Here is an 8,464-nt window from a genome sequence, read left to right on the forward strand (position 1 = left end):
TTCTCTTGTTGCAGAGCACGGGGTCTAGGTGCTCCAGCTTCAGTAGTTGTGGTGCCTGGGCTTAGTGGCTCCATGGCATGAAGGATCTTCCCAGGCTAGGGATCTGCATTGCAAGGCAGATTCTTAACCATTGGACCACTAGGGAAGCCCTGATATTAATTCTTATTTATACATGTTAGAGATTGGATGTTGAGATGGATGTTCTATATCATGAAGAGAAAGCATTTTTTTTTTTAATCAAAGTTTACTTTTCAGATAAATCGGAAGTGGATATTGGAGTTTATTAATTTTTTTCAAAACTATTTGGCAGAGAATTGATGTGATTTTTATGAGAAGTTTTATAATAAGCCTTCCTTAAATTTCTGCCATAACATAATTTGTTATTTTATGTACTGCTTGACTTATTTACTGGAGTTTTGTTTAAATTCTTGTCTCTATATAAGTAAACAACATGTACATCACTTATCTTTTTTTTTAAACTTTGTGTCTGCTTTAGCTTTAAAACTGAGTTTTGACACAACCCATAGTTTCTTCTATCCCTTGTCCTGCAACAATTTCTTTATTATGGGAATTATTTATTCCTCAAAGTTCTTTCATAAATTCCAAGATGTGTTTTACCTTTATAGTGTATCTCAATTCAGATGCTAAATTGTCATCAGTTATTGCTCAATATTTAGATTCCATAAAATTTAGTTTCAAAAGTAGATTCACATATCCAAATTTTTCTACACATTCTTTAAAAATCATCAATACTGAATCAAGTATCATTTTAAAAATTATATTAAAATTAATTAAAATGAAAATTTAATTTCCCAGTTATAGTAAGCACAAGTACTCAACCCTTGTGACTACAACATATTGTATTGGACAGTGAAGAACTATATCCTTTATTTTACTTATTTTTTACTGCAAGATCCACTAAATAGATGTATATTAAAATGTCCAACTTCTTTAAAGAAATTATTGTTAATTTTTAAGATATGCTAATGGTATTGTAATTTTTAAGATTTTTATTGAGCTATAATTGACATATAACATTCTATTAGTTTCAAGTACACAACACAATGATTCATTGTATTTATATATTATAAAACAATCACCACAATGTCTAGTTAACATCCATCATTGTGTGACAATTTTGTTTAAAGCATTCTTATCTTTTAGAAATGCATGTTGAAATGTTTATGAATGAAATTATATGATCTTTGAGCTTGGTTTTGAAACAACGTGGGAAGGGAGAAAATGGGTTGGGGTATAGGTCGCAAAGAGTCGGACACAACTGAACGACTGAACTGAACTGAACTGATAGGTGAAAAAGTACTGGCTCTGAGTTGGTAATTACTGAAGCTTAGTGAAAGGCATGAAGGGATTCATTATACTTTTCTGTTTAGTTTTTATGTGACTGAAAAAAGAAAGCATTAAAAAAACATTTTGGAGTAAACCAAGCATTTTTCCTTTATGAATCTTTTTCTATTAAATGTTCCCTGCATTTTATGTATTTCAGTGCTGTATTTTTGATCTTTAAAAGTTGTTTAATAGAAAGTTCTTTCTTTGCTTCCTCATAAATCACTACAATTTTTCTAGTCCTTGTTAGGTTAAGAGAAAGTCTTAACTTGGAAACAACCTGATGTTCATCGATGGATGAATGGATAAAGAAGATATAATATATATATATATATATATACACACACACACACATACACACACAATAAATATTAACCATAAAAAAGGATGAAACAATGCCATTTGCAGCAACGTGGATGGATCTAGAGATTATCATACTAAGTGAAGTAAGTCAGAAAGAAAAGACAAATGCTGTATGATATCACTTAGTTTGGAATCTAAAATATAACACAAATGAAGGACTTCCCTGGCTGAGACTCTGCACTTCCAGTGCAGGGGGCACGAGTTCAATCCCTGGTTGGGGAACTAAGATCCCACATGCCATGGGGTGTGACCAAAAAGTAATAAAATTAAATATGACACAAATGAACTTATCTATGAAATAGAAACAGACTCACAGATAAAGAAAGCAGACTTATGGTTGTCAAGGAGGGAGGGCTCTGGGGTAGGGATAGATTGAAGATCTGGGACCAGGAGATGCAAACTATTATATATAGAGTGAATAAACAGCAAGGTCCTACTGTATAGCACAGAGAGCTATATTCAACATTTTATGATATAAATGATAACGGAAAATAATATGAAAAAGAACACATATAACTGAATTGCTTTGCTGTACACCAGAAACTAACACAGAATTATAAATCAACAATACTTCAATTTTTTTAAAAAAATCTTAGCTTTGAAAATGAACTTATGGTTATCAGGAGGGACGAGAGGGAGGGATAGATTGGGAATTTGGGATTGACATGTACACACTGCTGTATGTAAAATAGATAAACAACAAGGACCTAGTGTAAAAGAAAAAATTAATTAAAAACAGAAGAAATTCAAATTAATCCCTAAATGTTAAAAGAAAACAAAGCAGAAAGCAAAACTATATGTGAATAAACATGTTTTTGATAGGTTTGAGCATCAGAAAAGAAAAAAAAAACTGAAAGAATACTTCAAAATATTGGTAGCAGTTATCTTGGAGGGGGCAAGCATGAGTTCTTATCTTCAGTTTCTCCTTTAATGTCTCTATGTTATTTGCTCAGAGAAGGCAACGGCACCCCACTCCAGTACTCTTGCTTGGAAAATCCCATGGACAGAGGAGCCTGTTAGGCTGCAATCCATGGGGTCGCTAAGAGTCGGACACGACTGAGCGACTTCACTTTCACTTTTCACTTTCATGCATTGGAGAAGGAAATGGCAGCCCACTCCAGTGTTCTTGCCTGGAGAATCCCAGGGACAGGGGAGCCTGGTGGGCTGCCGTCTATGGGGTCGCACAAAGTCGGACACGACTGAAGTGACTTAGCATAGCATAGCATAGCATGTTATTTACTTGGGAGTACTGACTCTATGCTGTTTTTGTAGATAAATAGAAAATTCAGTAAGATATTTCTTATCAAAAGCATGCAAAAGAGGAAGATTTCAAAGTGTTCCAAAAATTTTTGTAAGAAAAAACTCCTGATTTTTTCCTCCCTATTAAGTGAGCTGTGCTGACTTGTCAACCGTGAAACAAAGGAGATCCTTGAGCAAACTTCATTGTTCTCAGGTACTGAACATTCTCCCCTGGGATACTGTTGAAATGATTAACCTGCACTAGGAAGGAGGGACTTTCTAACAAAGGTGAACTTCACTGCTGCCTAAATTATATCCAAAAAATTGCTTGCAGTGTTTGAATATTGAGATTAGAAAAATCAGGGACTTCCCTAATGGCTCAATGGTTAAGACTCTACACTTCCAAGATGGCAGAGGGCATGGGTTTGATTCCTGGTCAGGAAATTCAGATTCTATATGTCACACAGTGCAGGAAAACAGAAAAAATCCAAACAAAAGATTCCCTTCAGAGCAATTTCAACATGTAACTAATCTACCAGTGAGCATGTCTGTGAGTCCCAGAAGGTCTTTAGATGTTTATCAGGAAGATGAAAAGTCTAAATACACATAAAAATAGAGAATGTAGTGGGACAAAAAGTAAAAGTGGGCACTCTCTACGCAGTGTCTACTTTTAGTGCTGTAGTTATTCAAAGAGTGAAGAAATGAATAAAGGCTTCCAGATTTGATAGATGATACAATGAAGATATCTGCATAACTAGAAATAAAATACGAAATAAATAGCCTTAGGATCACTTAACTCACAAATCTAATGGGGGTGGGTTAACAATGGCTGCAAATTCTTTGCCATTCTTCCTATGGAATGGTGGAGTCGCTTCCCCTTTAACTGGGATTGTCATTGCTTTGAACAATAAAATGTGCTAAGAGTGATGTTATATAACTTCTGAGGAAAGGCCATATGTAAGAGGTCCAGAGCTGCTTCTTCCCTAGTCTTGGTCCAATTGCGTTTTGAGCCAGTCACCACACTTTGTGAAGCCCAAGCCACAAAGAGAGATCCCATGAAACAGACCCATGCACTCTGGTTGACAGCCTCAGTTGGGTTCCAGCCAGCTTGAATTTGTGACTTAAGTGATCCTAAGACTGTTTATTTATTATATATTTTATTTCTAGTTATGCAAACATTTCCATTGTTGCTGCTGCTGCTAAGTCACTTCAGTCGTGTCCGACTCTGTGTGACCCCATAGACGGCAGCCCACCAGGCTCCCCCGTCCCTGGGATTCTCCAAGGCAAGAACAGTGGAGTGGGTTTCGATTTCCTTCTCCAATGCATGAAAGTGAAAAGTGAAAGTAAAGTCGGTCCGTCATGTCTGACTCTTAGCGACCCCATGGATTGCAGCCCACCAGGCTCCTCCATCCATGGGATTTTCCAAGCAAGAGTACTGGAGTGGGGTGCCATTGCCTTCTCCGATTTCCATTGTAGTGTTTATCCAAATGTGGCAGCCTTTATTCATTTCTTCATTCCTTGAATATCCACAGCCCTAAAAGTAGGCACTGTGTAGAGAGATTATTTTTTGTCTCATTACATTCTCTAATTTTTATGTGTATTGGTGTGAGTGAGCCACACTGGACATCATTCAACTGTCTGTCAGATAGGACTGCAGCTAGTTCTCAGACACAGCCCTTTTTTTCTGACATAAGATGGGTCCCCAGTTGTGGGACACTCCTATCTCACTCTCTGAGGGTTCCACTGAAGTCATCTCACCAGACCTGAGTGCGAGGCAGCATGCCTGTCTGGACTGGCATTCATACAGAAACATGTGAGGGAGTCGGGAGCAAGAGTCAATGATCACAGCTACCAACTACCAGACCTGTTTCTACCTAACTTCTTGCTCTATCTAAAATAAGTCTCCTTATTTAAAATATGTCTCCTTATTATTATATAATATCTTTTCACTACCACACTTAAATTCTTAATGCCTTCCTTCCTTGAGGAAGTTTTCTTGAGGAGCAAAAATGACTGTTAAGAGGAACAAAGAAGGAATATGACTCCTTGATTGTTTTCAGAAAGAATGAGGAGAGCTAGGAGCAGGATAAGGTCAAGGGATGTTCACTTTCCTGAGCAAAGCTTGCCTGTTGTCTTACTTGGGACTAAAACTCCAGGGGGAAGAAAAACTCCCCCTTTCTCACCTCAACCGTGGGTGTTTGGGAAGTGACTTGCCTTGACTCAAGACATGCCCCACACGTACTTCACTCGAGGACCAGGGCACCTGTGAGGGCAAGGGAGCTGGCCTTGGGGGGTTGATAATGCCCCATGGGGGACGCCTGTGGTATTCACATCTGCCTGTAGCTGGGTTAGTAAACTGGTTTCATTCCAAGGTGGAATATTAGCAAGCGTTTCCCCTCTCTGCAGAGCTAAAAGAAAGCCATGTCTTATCGGCTTCCTTCATAATACAATGGATATTTTCATCTCCATAAGTCTATATTCTGCTTATTTTTCACTTGATTCCAAATTCTATAAGGCAAAAAAGTGACATTATTTTTGGACTTCTAAGATTCCAGTGGAAAATGTAAGTACTCAGCACTAACAGGCAGACCCTAGAACCCCTCTGCAGCCTTTGTAATGACCTTGGGCCAAGTGAGGAAGCACTGTTCTATTCTATTTATGTTTTTGCCAAAATTGTGGGATCTTAGTTTCTCCACCAGGGATTGAACCTGGGTCCAACTTGGGCCCTGGCAGTGAGAGCACCAGGTCCTTAACACTGGATGAGGCAAATGACGATGCTGACAGTTGTAAACTCTCTCCAACTACTGGATTTTTAACCTTGACACAAATAATGTAAAAATCCTGTAAAACAATGCCACATCTTAGACTGAGGCTAGAAAGTAAGTCACTAGTTAGAGGACAACGCCAGTCTGTTTCCTCGTGATTCTTTGCATCCTGTTCCCCACTTGTTCCTCACCCTGTCCCTCAGCTGACCCCAGATCCACTTGGAGCTGTACCACGTGACACTAGTCCAGCTCATCCTAATAACGAGTCCACGGCTAGTTCTGACCTCTGTGGCTTGGGTTTGAGAGTAGCTTTCTTGACTTGGTACTTCACTTTAGAAATACTCAAGGAAACAAAAATGCAAAGAAGTGTGGGAAGTGTATCATGTACCACATATGTTGCTGCTGCTGCTGCTGCTAAGTTGCTTCAGTTGTGTCTGACTCTGTGTGATCCCACAGATGGCAGCCTATTTTGAGGTATAACTGTATGCCAAGCACTTGGAGTAAACCAGTTCTGGGGCTAAATGCTTACATACATTGTTGTTGTTTAGTTGCTAAGTCGTGTCCGACTCTGTGACCCAATAGATTGTAGTCTGCCAGGCTCCTCTGTCCATGGTTTTTTCCAGGCAAGAATACTGGAGTAAGTAGCCATTTCCTTCTCCAGGTGATCTTCCTGACCCAGGGATCAAACTTGCATCTCTTATGTCTCCTGTTTGGCAGGTAGATTCTTTACCACTGAGCCACCTGGGAAACTTACATACATTACTTTGTTTTAATAACCATAGGAAGCCAAGTGTTTCTGTCTCATATTCCAGATGAGAAAATTGACACTGAGAAAGTTACTAGGCTTGTTAGTAAATGACAGAGTTAGGGATGGAACCCAACTCTTCAAATGATCCCAACCCCCATTCTTGAGCCTCATTCTTTAGCTGAAATGCTCTGGTGTCAGGGTCCTGAAATTCTTAACAATTTTTTAACTTAGCTTTGTAAGTTAAGTGCAATGGGGCAATGGAGCAGAAGCAGATGCACAGTGTGCATGCGTGCAGTTCTCTGCCACCCCGATTCACATAGAGCATGTGCAATGCCCTGGTGGGTCAGATAGTAAAGAATCCACCTGCAACGCAATGCAGAATCCCACGGACAGAGAAGCCTAGTGGCCTCAGTCCATACGGTCCCACAAAGAATCGGTCAGGACTAAATTAGCTTAGCACACACACATGACTACAAAACTCCAGCAGATCACACACAAGTGGGAGTACAGCAAGACTCAAAGTATAGGTGTGCTACATCTATAACTGATCAAGCGAGGGCCCCCAAGAGGCCATGCTTCCCATTCAAACCAGAGCTTTGTCCAAATACAACACAAGAAATAACTAAGAAGCCATATCACCTCTTTCCTCATCACTGTTACTTTCCTGTGTTAGCAATCCACTCAAGGCTGAAAATGCTGACACAGAAGGAAAGGGTAACCTCGAGTTCTCCCTTTCATTGCCTCCTTACTCATCAGTAAGGTAGGGAACATCAGCAGAATGTGCACAAACAAGAAGAGAAATTAAAACAGTTGAGTAAATTCTGTGTGGTGTCCCTGCTGTTCCGGTGGACACAAAATATGTGCCCAAGCTAACAGACATGAATTGTGTACTTCTAGGAATACTGCATTTGAGTGAAAAAGTTCTTGCTTGTATTTGAAGTGAAGTGAAGTGAAAGTCGCTCAGCCATATCCGACTCTTTGGTCTGTGCATGGAATTTTCCAGGCAAGAATCCTGGAGAGGGTTGCCATTCCCTTCTCCAGGGGATCTTCTCAACCCAAGAATCGAACCTGGGTCTCCCCTGCACTGCAGATGGATTCTTTACCTTCTGAGCCACCAAGGAAGCCCTGCTTGCATTTAAAGCTGGCATCACAATATAAAGAGGAACCATAAAATTCACATTAATAATTTTAAAATTTCAACTTAGCATTAAATAGTAATTTTTAAAAAGTCAAAAAGAGGGACCATGGTCGAGAGGAAAACCTGATATTTTTAGTACCTCTTATGGCATTTTTCCCTGCATTTCAAATGAAGGACCCCACAAATTACATAGCTGGTGCTGTTGGTGAGTAGTGACATTAAATGAGGGAATGACCTCAAATTTTTAGGAAATAGATCTAGGAGGTCCTTATTTCCCTATGATTGAAAACAACTCACTCCTTTGGTCCTTTGGGGTTTTATTTTTTATTTCTCTCACTTCCCACAACCAGTTAAAAAAAAAAAAAAAGATACTATCAACGCAGGTACAAGGATCCAATTTTTAAAAATCAGAGTACAAAGAGGACCACAGCCCTGCCCAGGTTTAACGTACATATTTACATATTTGGAGAGGTGTGTGGTGTGGGTGTGGGTGCGGAAGCACGTTTAAAAGGCAGTATTACAAAATATACAAAGGTGTTCTTTCTTAGTAGAACCTGGCCTGGTTTCCAAACGAGAGCGCTACATAACACAAATCACAGTACTACTTACTATATAACTTACAAAAAATGCTGTACAGTTGCAGGAGTATAAATATAGAGTATAAATGGCTCTGTTTGGGAATCTGTATCTACACAGGGAAGGTCAGGGGAAGGCTCAGTTTGGTATCCCAACCTGCTAAAGTAATTGAGAAGCTAGAATGGGGAAGGACAGGGTCTGGGAGCACGGCTGCATCAATCCCCTTTCCCAGGCTTAGTTGAAGTTCACTTACTCTCCAGGGAGAACTAGGTTTGTTGAGGGTAAGAAGCA

This window comes from Bubalus bubalis, chromosome 7 (assembly GCF_019923935.1).
Source record: "Bubalus bubalis isolate 160015118507 breed Murrah chromosome 7, NDDB_SH_1, whole genome shotgun sequence".
Lineage (NCBI taxonomy): Eukaryota > Metazoa > Chordata > Mammalia > Artiodactyla > Bovidae > Bubalus > Bubalus bubalis.